Source organism: Herpailurus yagouaroundi, unplaced genomic scaffold (genome assembly GCF_014898765.1).
Source record: "Herpailurus yagouaroundi ecotype Mexico unplaced genomic scaffold, PumYag 159, whole genome shotgun sequence".
NCBI classification, from domain to species: Eukaryota; Metazoa; Chordata; class Mammalia; order Carnivora; family Felidae; genus Herpailurus; species Herpailurus yagouaroundi.
The window spans coordinates 61,187,549-61,204,436 of NW_024412400.1; positions in this window are offsets into that span (position 1 = coordinate 61,187,549).

A 16,888-nucleotide genomic window follows, 5' to 3' on the forward strand; every position below is an offset into this window, starting at 1 on the left:
CCTTCCTTGCTCCTGATCCTCCCCGTTTGAATTAATTACTCCTTCCACTCTGCAACCACAGCATTTTGTTTATACTTTAAGCACAGCACTTTTTCTTTCTGCCTTGCAGTATAATTAGTTGCCTGTGTATCTCTGTCTCCTACCACATTAACTCTCTAAGAACAAGGATGATACCTCACTAATGCTCGAGACTTACATTGCCAACGCAGAGCTTCGCGTAAGCCACACAGCAGTACAGCAATGTGTGCTCGTTTGTAAAATGGGATGGGCAGAAAGTGAACTTCACCCAGAGCTCTGAGATGTCAGGGAAGGATCCTGGGAATGGGTGACACTGAATCAGAAACAGAAGCAAAAGTCCATGAAAAATAAAATGAGTGAGGGAAACAAAAGATTGAATCTTCAAAGCACTTAGAATAAACCAGTTAAGTGCTTTTGCAACAAAGCATTTTTTTATACATACAGTTTCTGTGTAAGATGGAAATGTGTTGCAACCCTATTCCATCGCAGGCACTGCTCTAGGTGCCAGAAAAGCAACGATGAATGAGACACACGCACCGTTGCTCAGAGACACAAATAATAGTAAAAGGTTGGTTTTAAATGAATCCTACCTTTGGAGAAAGCAGGTCTTCAGTGAACTCTTAGGCAATATAATGTTTGCCTCTTGATCTGCTGAACAATGTCCATAGTAACAAAACCGTATTTTCATAATAGCATTTCTCAGACTGTTCAAGTATTTAAACACTGAGAAGTCACAAAATAATGATATCCTAAAAGAACTAAACATATAATTTTGCAATAAATTGCATGTTACAAATTTATAATTTGGCAGTGGCAGCCAAATTAAAAAATATGTGGAAGTGAAAGGTAAAATTAAGAACATTCTAATTATTGACAAGTATTTCTACCACTTGAAAAGGTGCATTCTACCACTGTGCTTTTCTTGTGTCAGTAGACACATAGGATCCACTGAAAGGGATATTGAAAATCACTGCTTAAAAATATTCTCAGGTTCAATGTTTTTATGCAAATTTGAATGGGTGTTTCCAACAGCTAATCACTTTTGAGCACCTCTTTGGTTTAACAAACCCTTCTCCTTGAAATGCGTCCATGCCCAAAGTACATGTGGGCTGGCTGTCTGCACAGCTTTCACTGGGGAGCCACTTTCTGGGCAATTACTCTTGAACTAGGTTACCAAATTCCTTTATGTTACCTCTCTCAAAGGACACTGCATTTTATTCTACAAGGAGCTTTAGAACAGTTTATCAAAGTCACCTTGATATCGAACACTTGCATCCATGTATAGAACCACTAACACATAGTCATAAAATCATTGCCATGAAAGGAGTGACTGGAAATCCAGTAAACATTTATTGATTTTCTCTTTGAAGAAAGACAGAAAGCAAGTGGGTTGAAAATGAAAAACTATTGAGTTCCAACGACTGTTAGGCACTTTCACAAATGTTATTTTATTTAAACCTCATTATACGCCTGCAAGATACTTAATATTTCTTTTTTTCTTAATGATGGAACTGAACAAGATTAAGTATCTTGCCCAACCTTACACAACTTATAAATTGCATAACGTAATAATACCATGATATGGTCTCTGCTAACACTTCACATCGATTATTTCATTTACTTTGATATCCTTTGATATGGGCACTATTATGGTCACCATCTTATACATGGATAAGCTGAGACTTAGATGGATTAAATAACTTACCTAAGATCACCCAGCAAAGAAGTAGAGAAGTTGAAATTGAAAACCCAGATCCTTTTATGTATTCCATAGTATAAAGCCATGTGCAGAGAAATCTGTTAAACACCAGGGTGATTTCAAATCCAGTTTGAAAGCTGAGAGGTATAAGAAGTGAGGAGATGGAAAGCATATACTAGGTAATGAAGTCAAAGGAGTTTAGAATTTGGAGTCAGAATACCAGGGTCATGTCTTGGTTCTCTCACTTTCAGACCCTATGATCTTGAGCAAACTGAGTAATAACTCAAAATAAAGATAGCAATATGGTTTATCTCAGAATTGTTTTAAGGTTAAAATGAGATAATATGGTCAAAGCTATATATAAATCATAAATTCTGCACATGAATTAGCACTAATATTGGTACATAGTCAGAGGAAGGCAAAGTCCCTGCAAATTCAGGGAGACCAGGTAGGAGGGATTGGAATATTGTAACTGGAAGACAGAATGAAGGAAAATTATCCACAGTATGGTATTTTGTATTGAAGCTGACATTCTATAATCATTTTCATTGCTTCTAGGAAGTTCTTACATCTAAATTAATCCCAGAGAGAACAATGGCATACCAATTTTTTCGAGATTAGTTATTAAATGTAATTATTGTGTGTGTGTGGAGGGGGGGTGGTTATCACTTTGAAAAACATTTTCTGCCTTAGGATTGCTAATGGCAACTATCAAAGTTTTCTCTAAGAAGACTTCGTCTATCTGGTACTGTCTGAATCTATTTTTAATAATAACAGAAATAACTTTTTCCCATAACCAAAGCAGTATAACAACTGTCTGTCATAACATGACCTTCTTAGACTATTTGAATGCCTGAATCCCCAGCATTAGATGTTTTATTTATAAAGCATAAAAAGTTTATTCTAGAAGCAAAGTGCATTTTAATTCAATCTGAATGCCCTGAGTGGTTTAGTGTCAGGCAAGATACTACATACACATATACATATACATGTACGTGTACATATACATATACATACACGTATACAACAGAGACAGAAACAGAGATTGAGAGAGGAGACATGTAAGAGCGTAAGACTGCGAGCTTCTCCTATAAATTACCTCAAGGGAGGACAATGGGCAGCCACAGTGCTTTGGGTGGGCACTGATCACTAACTGGGGTGGCAGAGGCAAAATGTGGAGATAAAAGTACCTCCAAAAGGGATAAAATACTATGGGACAAGAGATCCAAGGTCAGAGTCAGGAAAGCTGGATTTTCATGCAGTCTTCACCATATCCATGTAACTCTGGACATATATTTTCTTTGGGCTTCAGTTTCTACAGTCATAAGTGAAGATAATAATTCCTACATGACCACTTCAAACACCTGCTTTGACATTCAAATGAGGTATGAAAATACAAGACAGCTTATGTTACTATGCTTATTATGTATATTGTGTATAAACTAATGTAAAATGTAAATATAATCATTATAATAATATATTTATTAGGTACCTAGCACAGCTAGCTAGCTTGGCACATAGTAAGCATCAAATAAATATTTATTGAACGAATGTGTTCTTTAAATGTGTATTTAATTTTGAGACAGAGAGAGAGCACGCAAGCAGGGGAAGGGCAGATGGGGGGTGGGCAGAGAGGATCCAAAGTGGGCTCCACGCTGTCAGCAGAGAGCCCAATGTGGGGCTTAAACTCATGAACCATGAGATCGTGACCTGAGCCAAAGTCAGATGCTTAACTGAATAAGCCACCCCAGTGCCCCAAATGAATGTTTAATAAATTAAAAGGAGCTCAAACAAAAAGGAATTGTCATATAACATATATATTATTTTATGTATATTATAATATATATCATATATTTCATATTATGAATCGTATATATTCATAGTGTATATTATATATTTCATATGTTCTTTTTTCCTGTGCCAATCTTCCACTGATCACACACACAAAGAAACAAAAAAATCCAAACTACTATGAAAAATGCTGCCATTTTACCTTTGTTTACTCTAAGAAATTCTGTCTAGGAAAGCAAAGGGGAAAAAGGCAATAAAAAGGAATTCAAAACTTATAGCAAAGTTCTGAGACAAACTGTACTTTAAAAGATTGAAAGCTGTGAGCCTGAGAGAGAACGCTGCCTCAATAAATATTTCCCGCAGAACACAGTGCTCCCAAACATGGTGCTCTGATGAAGAGCCCTAAAGACCAAGGGGCTCTATTTCTCTGCGGCAGGAGCAGGGATAGTCAAATTAATACCGGAAGGACACTCCTAAATCAAGCTGTTCCAAGTGTGCTCACAGAGAAGTCATCTTACAAAATGCAGATGGAGTTTTGCAATCATTGCCTAGACCAAATACTGTCAGAGAAAATGGATCTTAATTTACTCAACGTATTTTGATTTTGTAATTTTCAAGATTCATTTTTGCCAATGTCTGAAAAACATGAGGTCCTTTAAAGACAAGCTTTACAAATATACTCTTGAATGAAGCAGGGAGTTACACATGTGTTGAGCAGATGATAGGAGTGCTGATTATGTGTGTTCATGGTCACCTCAGGTGTGAGTGTGTGTGTGTGTGTGTGTGTGTGTGTGTGTGTGCATGCATGCATGTGGTGTGGTGGAGGCCACTTAGCTCAGGGAAGAGTTCATGCCCCCTTTTGGGAAAATACAAAGATGGTAATGGTCTGGCAGATAAATGTACCAAGCAGGATGCTACATTTAGAGAAGTGAGTCAGGTCTCAACTAAGAGAAAAAAAATGATGTAAATTTATGACAATAACCAGCTGCATGAACTTGGGGAAGTTACTCAACTTCTCTGGTTTCAGAATCTTCATGAGTAGAATTAGAAGACTAAATCACATGATCTGTAAAATTCCCCTCCAGTACTTAGTTTTAAAAAGGGGGAGAGGGGGAAGTATAAGAATGCTCTATAGGGGCTTCCCCCCCCACCAAAAAAAAAAAAAAGATGCTATGTTCTAGGTGGTATTACTGCATTCATACTGGCAGTAAGTACTTTTTTTTTTTTTTTTTTTTTACCGATGCTGAACCCTGAACTACCAGGAACTCTTGTTACATTGCCAGTGGAGATTTTAACACTTAATGGCAAGTGGATTCTTTGAAAATAATACAATTGAAATGTAGTTCTTTATTCCCTTAGTCGTTCCTTTTCATACATTGATACTATGTGCCAAGCCTAGCGTTCAGCACTGGTGATATAAAGTGACAAAGCCAAATTGGTCCTGTCTCTAGTAGGGTGAGATAAACAAATGAGTACAGGATTATCCTACAGTGCTCAATAATAATGATCTTATATAACAGCTATCAACACACACATACATAGATATTATTGCACTATTCTTACAGTTAATGTAGTTTTGAAATGTGTTCTAGCTAAAAGTTAACAGTGAAAATTTCAGAATTTGAGCTCAAGCAGGTGAAGCACCACTGATGTCCTGCTGAGTTTATGAGGACAAGCCTCCCTCATGGAAGCCACTGGCTCTGGGGTCAGTTCAGCTTTTATATCCAGGAGTCATACAGCACCCCTCCTCACCACCCAGGTACCCATGACAGTGCCCATTCTCCAGTGGAGTCTGCATCTCATAATATCGCTTGTTTCTCATGGTATTGGCTATTGAGTATAAACATTTGCAACAGTGAAGCATAGGTGATTGAACAGTTTCCTTGGTTGGATTCTCCTTATAATTCCTGGAATTAATGTGGAGAGAGCAAGTTTGCAAAAGGTCAAATACCAAGGCATCTCTGAGGCTCAGAAAGGCTACTAAAGGACCCATTAACATTTTCCTCCTAGCTATCGTGCCAGCAATTTGGGCTTCCTATCCAACATCCCCTTCTGGTGTCTGCCTTGCTAGTAGAACCCCGTTCCATACACAACATTGTGCCCAACACCAGGAAAGACAGCTTGCCTTCCCAGATTCCCTTCCAGGCAGAAATGGCCGTGTGACATAACGACACAGTTCTGGACAATGAAACCATACGTGGAAGCCTGTTGGGACCTTGGAAAGTCTTTTGCTTTAAATAAAACAGGAAAGGTACTCCCTGTTCTCTTCATCCTGCCCTGTATGCTGACAGGATGACTGGAACAGCAGAGGGAAAAAACAACAAAAATGTCAGAAAATTAATACTTAAGCCCCTTAACCAACATCAGCAACTGTTTTTTTTTTTTCAAGATTTCTTATGTTAAAAAAACACAACTATTTATTTAAACGTTACTTAGAGTTTTGTTACCTATAACCTAATAACCTATAACAGATATAAACAACGAGGAAGATAACATTTGTCTTGTTGGAAATACTAGTGCATGTGCAAGGTTAAAAGGTTAAAGTGTGCTTTTGGAATTGTTGGACGTAGGTTTTTGAGAACCAGCTAAGTGACATGTCTGATCAAGAACAGGCCATAAATGCTGGAGTGTGTTTCCTTAGGTGTGAAATCATTTTCCTAGATTTCTCTGCCTTTTTGTATTTTGAACACAAAGACAGCAAAGGAATAGGTAAAGGTTATTTCTTTTTTTTTTTTTTTTTTCTTTTTACTGGGAAAAGAGATTTATCTGTTTTTTTTTTTTTTGTTTGTTTGTTTTTTTTGTTCTTCTTCTTTTTCCTCTTAGGAAAGAAAAAGTGGAAAACGAATCTAGCTATTTTCAATTAACTAGTTATAGATAGAATTTTAGGGATCATTCTTTTCTAAATGACAAGAAAAATCTGATTAGCCAGGGGAGCCTTCTAGCTGGTAACTGTGCAGACCAACAGAAAGAAGAGAGATGCCTAATTACACAGTCTACTTCCTTTTTCTCCCCTTTCCTTCATTTTAGTGGTAAATTATCAGCAAAGAAAGTGGGGGGGGCATATATTGGGGGAAATAGGGAAAATAAGAGAATAAATCTAGTGTTTTAGCATTAGGAAAATAAATATGAGTGCTTAATAATCAGTACTCCACGAATACAGCTACCCATGAGGCGATGTAGATCAGGCTATTTTGGTTATAAAAAACAAGCTCACTTAGGTAGCCAAGTGATGGGGATTTGTTATATAGAGGAAGGATGGGGAAAGAGAGAGAGAGCCAGAGAAAGAGAGACCATATTAGGCACTCAGAAGTAAGGAATTACAGCACTGCCAAGTTTGATGAAGATCATTCAGGAACCAAACAAGGGCTGGGAATTGGATTATTTTATCTCAATAGCAATCAATTGAATGTTCACCTAAATGTCACTTGAGCAACTCAACGACTGTTTCTTTTTGTATTTCTACATTCGTTCACTACAAACTGACAACTTACCCTCCGGTCAACTTGCTTCACCTCACCTTTACCCATGGTTTCTGCTTCCTCCTGACGTTGGCTCATGTGTGTTCCTTTTGCTCTATCGCCTAACTGTATACCTTTGGCTTAATCTCCCACTGCCAATCAAGTTTTAGAATTACACAGTTTAGAACTTGGAGCAAAATCTGAAGTGATCCAGCTCATCGTGTTTGAACAGAGCCACCTATGGATTGGCTACTCAAAGGCCATCACCAGAAATTCTGGCCCTTGGACAAAACTGCTGCCCCTGTTCCAATCAGTACAGCTAGGAAGAGTGACAGAAATAGCCAAGATCCTTTCCCTTCAGCAATGACCATGGTGGGGCAGTTTCCTTCAGAAGAGGCATCTGGAGGAAACCAAGGTCCCTCATCTAGCACTTGTGAGTACCACCGGAAAAAGAGGATAAAAAAGATGTTAGCGAGTAGACTGGTATGCAGAGAATAACTTCCTATTCATACTTGCAAAACCAGACACTGTAGGATAATTACAGAGTACAATGAGGTATTAAATAAGTTTGTGAATAGCCGATTTGATTTAGAAAGATGACTGCTTTTTCCCTGCAGTGGTGGCAAATGACTGGGTTTATTTTCTCAAAGACCTTAGTATACATGCTTGAAAAAGCTTAGCACTTTTGCTTGGAATATAAATGTCAAACTGTCCAAAATCATAACAACTCTCAAACAATTTTTGAAAAAAGCTTAATAGGAAAGGGAAATGCATAAACATCATAAAAGGGTCAGATACAAATGCCGATCAAGAAAGTCGGAGAAGCAGAGCGGCGTTCAGCTGTTTTCACCACCACAGAAATCTTAATTCCGTTCAGAATTCAATCTGTGTAATTTCTTCTTTTTCAAATTTCCTTTGGAATTATGTCCTACTGCTAATTTGTAGCTTTCCAGGCAATGTGCCCAGGTGAAGGGACACCTTTTCTGAAGCACTGTTTGCTTTCTTATTTAGCATCTTTACAAAACAATAACAAGTCTCTTAATTCATGCTGAGTAAAAGATTTTGGAACATTTATAAGGTAATGTTTGGATTCCTCCTATAGGATATTTTCCCTGTAGTCCTAATTTATTTTGCCCCATGGACTTCCTCCCTCCTTGCAGAGTGACCTTGAGTAGATCAGGGATTGCCTAGCTAATTGATCAAACATTATTTTGGGTGCTTTTGTGTGAGTATTTTTGGATGAGATTAACATTTAAATCATAGATTGCCTAGAACTTATTGCTTCTGTCGTGTGGGTGGGCCTCATTAAATCAGTTGAAGGCCTGACCAGAAGAAAAAGTCTGACCGTCCCCTAAGTAAGAGAGAATTCTGTCCTACCTGATGACTTCCAAACTCAGTTATCAGTTTTTTGTGTTTTTTGTTTTTTCCCTGTCCTCAGACTGGCACTGCACCAAAGTTCTCCTACTTCTCAGGCCTTCAGACTTGACCTGGAACTAAATCATTGACTCTCCTGAGTCTCTAGCCTGCCAACTCACCCTGTAGATCTTGGGATTTGCCAGCCACCATAATGACATAAGGCAATTCCTTATAATAAATCTAACTAATATAAAGTCCTATTGCCCATCTTCCATCCCATCATCTTCTAGAGGAGAGAAAGCAGAGAGGGAGCCAAGGGCAAAATACAACGGAGGTAAACTTAAAAGAGAGTAAAAGAAATGGCGGGGGGGGGGGGTATATTTTGGGGTATCTCTTATGTGTCCCAAATTTTATAGATGAGGAAAGTTAAATTCAGGAAGTTATAATTTATGTAAGGTTACACAGCCAGTAAGAAGTTATTCCACCCATAAGTTTTATGAAAATAAAACTTACAGTGTAATTTGCCTTTACCAATAGTCTTCTAGTAAAGTGTAACAACCTGGAAGTAAGGACTTTCTATATCCTTATGTCTGAGTCAGTTGTTTTTTGTTTGTTTTTTTTTCCTCATGGGACCTTTTCCAGAATAACTAGTATACTAGTATTACATCTTCATCTTTTACTGTTTTCCTCTGTGGTGTTGCCCTGTTTTATAGCAATTCATTAATGAGCATTCACTATTTCTTTTGACTGGTATTTCCTGTGCTTTCTTTCTCAATTCTTTGTGGGACTTGTGTCCATCTTATCACATAGTATCAACAGTAGAACTTAGTTTTGTTGTTTCCAAGAATGCTATTCTATTCAACCGTAGGTACCAGACTTTGCTTGCCACATAAATCTTGAATTCCATACTCCAAGCAGGCAGTATCTGGAATGAAGCTATACACTGAATTGTGCCATCCACAATTCCTACGTTGCAGCCCTAATATGATGGTATTTGGAGATGGGACCTTTAGGACATAATTAGGTTTAGATGAAGTCATGAGGGTAGGGCCTTCATGATGAGATCAGTGCCCTTATAAAAGATACCAGATGGTGCTTCCTCTTCCTCTCCCCATTCCCCTCTTCCTCTCTCTCTGCCATGTGAGAACACAGTAAGAAGGCAGCCAGGAAGAAACAAGCCAGAAAAAATGTTCTCACCAGAACCTAACCGTGCCAGCACCCTGATCTCAGATTTCCAGCCTCCAGATGTGAGAAAACACATTTTTGTTGTTTAAACCATGCAGTTTATGGTACTGTATTATGGCAGCGGCAGCCAGTGGGCTTAGACATCATTAAAAACACTAGGTATTACTCCAAAGGCATACTATTATATCTTTTATCACAATTGGTATGCATAGTTCACTGGATGACTGGAAAATCACTGAATTTAGTCACATTATTTAATAATTCAAAGTCCACAAGGATTCCATTTTAGCAACATGAGTATGCCACTTAGAACTTTCTCAGAACAGAAATTTGTATCCCAAGTTAACCTGCAAGTTAACAGCAAGAATACCGAGACTAGGGAAAAGAGAAAAACAGAGCTTATTTTCTATTAGTGCTACTTATGGGCAAAGGGGACAGGGAAAACTGAGAAGAAAGAACCAACCGCTTTCTGCTGAATTTGCCCCAATGAAAAATAGAGTGAGTGATTTATCTCTAAGACCCAATCTTTTAATCCATAGGTCTCAGGAAGTTTGGATTTCACAAACTGGCAACATTTAAAACTGGAAAGGAAACTTCAGGTTTGGAGAATAATGGTGCCTGTCTGATTCTGTATATCCCCACAACCTCCTAAATAAAATGATAAATTCAACAAGGAGAGTAAGTTAGACCTTAGGTGACTTATACCTTCAGTATTACTAGCAGACAGAGAACACTGCAACCGTCAAATGACCTGTAAGTAGAGAAGAACAATTCCAACAGACTCTCACTTCTCTTTTGCTGATGGCATGCCTATGAATGAATAGGGCAAGTAAGGGGAAGTTTAAAAGATTCTGTGGAAAGGAGTAGAAAGAAATAGAGGAGTTAGGAACAGCAAAAGTAAAATCATCCCTAGAAAGAGAAAGTACAACATAAATGACAAAATTCTGAACACAGAATTTTGGTATATGGTGGGTATACCCAGGTGGGCATATGATGGATGATTCCCAACATTAGCTGCATAGAAGACTCAGGAATGGAAATGGAAGCTTTGGTAAAGCATTGCACCCAGAGAAGAATGAGACAGCAGAAGGAAACAAAATACAAAGAGAACATTAAGTATCTCATATAATAAAAAAGAAACAAGGTGCACTAGTTTTCTCTTTCCCCAACATCAACACAATTCATTTCTGCTACTGAAAATCCCCACTCCCTCCAAAGAGGAAACCAAGAAGCTAAAGAAAAATGTACCAATACACCCCAACTAAATAAAATATCATCAGATAAGTGTATGATATATGAAAAAAGGAGACTGAATCATAAGTACAAGTACTAAGAAGAGAAATGCACAAAAATAAGGAGAAAGAAATGAGAGTTGACTGAATGCAGAAACAGAAAAAATATATATGTATATATACCAAAAGATTATATTACAAGGTGCCCAAGAGAAAGCAGACTTGGATAAAAATTTAATAAAGAATCTTAAAGAAAATCAAGGGGGAAAATGCAAATAAAAATTAAAGAAAGAAAGTTTAAAAAAACACAGAGAAAGTAGTTGAAATGGAAGACAGGCAAAGAGGGTCCACCATATGTTTAATTGATGTCCCAAAGGACAAAAACAATGCAATAAGGTTAATGTTTAAAATTATAATCCAAGAAAACTTTCCAGAAATAAAGGAAGACCTCAATCTACACAGAAAGGGCACATCAGGTACCAGGAAAATCGACCTGGAATGGTCAACTCTGATACATATCCTAATAAAACTAATAGACTCTGAAAATTGTCAGAGCTTCCAGGCTAAAAACAAAAACAAAAGTGAAATAGTATTAAGACAATAGAATTAGACTGATATCAGACTTTTCAACATAAACAAACAAAAAAAAATGTGTAACAGCAACATATAAAGCAAGACAACAGTGAAGCTACATTTTCAAGAAACTGAAGAAAAGAAAATGTTGACCAAGAATATTTTACACAACCAAGATATCCTTTAAGTATCAACAGTACAAGGAAAATAATGTTGAACATACAAAAAAATCAGAGAATACTAGATAAATGTGTAATATAACACTACTACTATAATGGTAGTGTATGGTGTAATACTATATAATTGTGTAATAAAAAACAAAACAAAACACCTAGAGGATGAGCTTCATGCAACCAATAGGTGGTTGAGCATACTTAGGCAAAAGGACTCATCAGAAGCATTTCATCTATTTAATTGTAGAATTTAGACCATCTATGTTTTGATAAAGTAGAAAAATGCAATTAAAAAGGAGAGAAAAAGGGGAATGTACAAAAAGAACAATGACTCCCATTTACTAATAGGTGAGAATTAAAGGATAGGATCCAAAATTGATGCCCACATAGTAAGAGTTTAAAAAAAACCAGGGGATTACAAATCCTACAAAATATTAACAAAGGCATGACGAGAATCAAAATAGAAACCTTCCTAAATGCCAAAAGGAAGCTTTTTTCCCCCAAAGCAAAGAGAGTACACCAAGTAGAAAAGATATGAATTATACCATAATGCACATACAAATTGTAACAAGTTATATGACAGAGTAAGTCCAAACATAACAGTCATACCGATAAATGTGAATGGGTTTAACTCAAGGCCAAAAGACAATTTCAAAAGGCATTACACTAAACAAAACGAACCCTTTATAATGTTAAAATCCACATTTCACATTTAAGATGCAACAGGTATGAATATCTATGTGTGAAACAACACAGCAATCACCTATATAAAAAAAATACTACAAGGGATGTAAGGAGAAACAGAGAAACCACTACTAATAGAGACTTTAACACAGTACAAGACAGGCCAAATGAATAAAAAAAAGTAGGGATATACAAGAACTAAACGACATAAGGTGAATTTTTGTATATATATTGAATAGTACATCCTAATAATAGAGAACATACAATCTTCTCAAGTATACATGAAACATTCACATGGATAGGCAAAAATTTGATCATATATTAGGGCACAAAGAAAACATCAGCAGGTACCATAAAGTTATTACAAACAATACTTGCCGATCACAGTGCAATAAAAATAGAAATTAAAAATGCAACCAAAAAGGCTCTTCCATTTAGAAATTAAGATATTGCAGTAAACAACTTAGGCAAGATAGGGAATAGAAATAAAAATTACAGAATTTCTGAAAAATGATAATAAATAAATCTGTGGGATACATTCTAAGCAGTGATCAGAGAAAATTTCATAGCACTAAATACCTACATCAGTAAAAAATAAAAATTAATTACATTCCCAACTGAAAGGGCTAGGGAAATAACAACAAAGTAAAACAAACCCGGGGGTGGGGGTGGCGGGGAATAAATACATGAGCAGAAATTAAAAATTTTTTTAAATCAAAATTAAAGAGGTAGTGCACAGAAAATTAATGCATAGAGTTCTGGAAAAATAAAAACAACATAGACAAAATATTTCCTAGTTTAATAAAGAAAATAAAGGAGAGAAAGTGCAAATATACAGAATAAGAAATAACAACAAATAGCTATTGATACAGAGAAAAAAAATTAAACATAAAAGATGTCACTTACTTCAAATGAAATACATCTGAAAACCTAGAGAATACTTTCTTAGAAGAATATGGTTTAACAAATGGACTCCTGTAAAGAAAGCTTACAAAAACAATTTGCATATGAGAAATAAAATTGCCAAAGAATTACTCCACAAAAAAAGCACCAAGCCCAGATGGTTTCATGAAGGAATTGTTAAATTTGTCTACATAATAATAATAAAAAAAATGTATGATAAAAAAATGCATGAGCAAATTCAAAATCACAAAGATATAAAAATGGTGCTTAAACATGAAAGATATTTAAGTTCACTCATAGTGAGAGAAATGCAAATTAAAGCTACAATGAGATACCATTTTTCACCCATCAGATTGGCAAAAATGCAAAAGCTTGACAATATATTGTTAGTGAAGTTTTGGGGGAACAAAGTCTCAAACATTCCTGGTAGAATGTGAATTACCACAACCTTTATGAAAAGAATTTGGCAATACGTAATAAAAGTACATATGCGTATGTCCTTTGACTCAGTAATCCCACTTTTAGGAATCTACCCTGAAGGTATATTTCAAACAAAACAGAAATATATAAGATCATTCACTGTAACATTATCTGTAATTTTGCAAAATATTGACAACTCCCTGAATGCCCAAGCATTGCAGATTGATTGGATAAAACTATGTACCTCTCACACAATGGAATGCAAGGCCACAACAAAGAGAAAGAGATAAAGAGAGAGACAGAGAAAGAGAAAGATAATCTTTATGAATTTACATAGAGTGACTTCAGGCCATGCTAAGTGAAAAAGCAAAGTCTGTAAGAGCATATATGTGAAATAACTAATAAGCAAATGAAAAGATGCTCAACTTTGTCATTAGCGAAATGCAAATTTAAACATGAAATAACACTTTGTATCTACAAGAACATCTGTGATAAAAATTAGTCATTAACAAATGTTGGTAAGGATGTGGAGAAACAGGAACCCTCATACATTGCTGGTGGGAATGTAAAACACTATAGCCACTTAGAAAACAGTATGATGGTTTCTTAAAAAGTTAAATATAAATTAAATCGCACACCCAACAATTCCAGTCTCAGGTATTTACCCCAAAGAAATGAAAACCAAAGACAAACAGACTTGCACATGAACGATCTTGGCAGCACTTGTGCATCAGGGCCAAAAAGGAAGCAACTCAAATGTCCACTGACTATTAAAAGAATAAACAAAATATGAGTCCACAGGATGGAATGCTATTTAGCATTAAGAATACTGATAGAAATGCTGACATATGCAATGACATGGTTGAACGTAAAAATATTATACTAAAAGAAAGCCAGACTCAAAAGAGAATAGTGTAGGATTCTATTTATATGAAATGTAAGTCTAGACAAAGAAAGTAGCTAGTGGTAGCCTGGAACAGGAGAGAAGGCAGGGTGTGGTGGGAACATAGAGTAACTGTAACCAGGCATGATAAAGTTTACTGGACTGATGAAAATGTCCCTAAAACTGAAGTTTGGTCAGGTTGCACAACTCTTTAAAATGAGTTAATTTTGTGACATTATACCTCAACAAAGTTATTCTTTCAAGATATATATGTGAATTTTATAATACGTACAGTATGCATCAATACAGTTTTTGTTTTGTTTTTTAAAGAGCAAGTAAACTGGGGCGCCTGGGTGGCTCAGTTGGTTGAGCAGCCGACTTCGGCTAAGATCATGATCTCACAGCTCGTGAGTTTGAGCCCCGCGTCGGGCTCTGTGCTGACAGCTCGGAGCTTGGAGCCTGCTTCAGATTCTGTGTCTGCCTCACTCTGCCCCTAATGCACTCGCATTCTGTCTCTGTCTCTCTCAAAAATAAACAGTAAACAAAAAAAAATTTAAAGAGCAAGTAAACAGAGTTGTCAGCCCTCCCAGTTTTAGCACTGCAAGTCCTGTGTGCCAGGAAAGTTCATCATGGGCCAAAAGGCTTGTCTCTCTATATGCAGGCTACCTTTAATGTAAGAAAAAAGGTGGGTGGGGGGGGGGGGGAGGAGGTAAGAAAACATACTTACTTTTCTTCATAAAAAGAATCATGGGGGGACACAGTGAAGTTGGATACCTATGAAGGGGCTGGAGAATGGGGCAGAAGGGGTATGAGACCGTAATACTTCTCAGTATACCTTTGGTATAGTTCTAACTTTTACAAGCATGCTAATATCCCATATATTTTAAAAACTAAATCAACAAGGATATGAAGTACGTGTGCGTGTGTTTGGGGGAACCTTAAACCTGGAAAAAAACTGAAACAGATGAATCCGATTTATTTCAAATAAATAACATAATCACAGTAAAAGAGGGGAAAAAGAATTAATCCAAGTAACTTATGAACACAGAATGTAATTATATATCCTTAGTATCGGGCAGAGTACAAGTGGGGAGAGAACTGCAAACAAGCTTTTAAGTGTTTTTTACAGTGACATGGGCAAAACAATTCTCAGTACTATTTTAGATGTACTACAGGATTGACTGAGTGAATAAATGAACTTTTTGGAGTGCCCAAATTCTGAAGAAAAAGAGACAGAGAAATATGGAATGGAGAAAGCAAGAAAGAACCCTGAGGATGGCCTGGAACTGAAATTATCGGTGTGAACTCATGGTTTCTGAAATCAAACACGATGCGTATAGAAGTACCTGTGAAATGTACATGGTGCATTCATATTACGTTTATGTATGTACAGGCACATTTCCTAAATCTGTCTGAACAGGCCTAGAAAGAGATGACACCTAGCAACCAGACCTACGTGTCTAATACCACTCCCCAGGAGTTTCTTGAAGAAACCGCTAATTCTAGATCCTAGAACATCTTTTATTTAGGAAAATGTGCTAAAAAAAAAAAAAAAAATTAAAACGGATGCCACAAGGGCATAGGAGCCAGACTGAAGGATCTCCCATTGAGCAAATTTAAGACAATTTAAGCACCAAAGTAAGTAATGAATTATAAGCCACTGAAAAAATAGACAACCAAGAGTCCAAAACAATAGTAAATATAAAAGTGCACATAGATAAGCATAGACGAATGACTGGATGGGGACAGAGGGCTCCTGCTTACAATAGAGCACAGGATGCTGGAGTTGGAAAAATCACCAAAGGCTGCTAAATCCTGGTGGAATATGGTGATGTTAACATAGACTTAAAAACGAGTCTTCCTCAGATTGTTTAGTAGACACCAGGTAAAAAATAGTAACTATATATTGGAGAAACTGAAAAACACCTTGACCAGGTGACCAAAACTGACATCACCAATAGCAGATAGACACTCTGTGACTCTAGATGTGATACTCTGATGACGCAGTTTCAACGATGGAGTATTCTGAGAATGAATAACCTGAATCTAATGAGGAAACTCCAAATGAGGAACATTCTACAAAGGGTGGGGGGTGGGGGGGTCAAAAGACTGCATTCTTCAAAAACATGTCCTATCAATGCCGTAAAGACAAAGGCAGACATGGAAATGATCTAGAGTAAAGGGGAGTTGAGGGCAAATGAACAACCAAATGATTAAAAAATGGTAAGCTCTAAACAATAGGTGTATCTGGATAAAAGATGTATTGATGTTCTTCGTACCATTCTAAGTCTTGCCAATTTTTGGTAAATTTTAAATCATTTCCATATAGAAAAATAATGTTAAAAAAACAATTAGGAGGAATTGTGATACTGGGTTGTGAACTTCATGTTTGGCTAATAAAGTTATTTAAACTGCAATCACTTAAAAAAAAAACAAAAACAAAACCCTAACATCTATTTAAAAAAGTGTGAAGAGGGAACATTTTAAACATCCAAAACATAGGAATAATACGG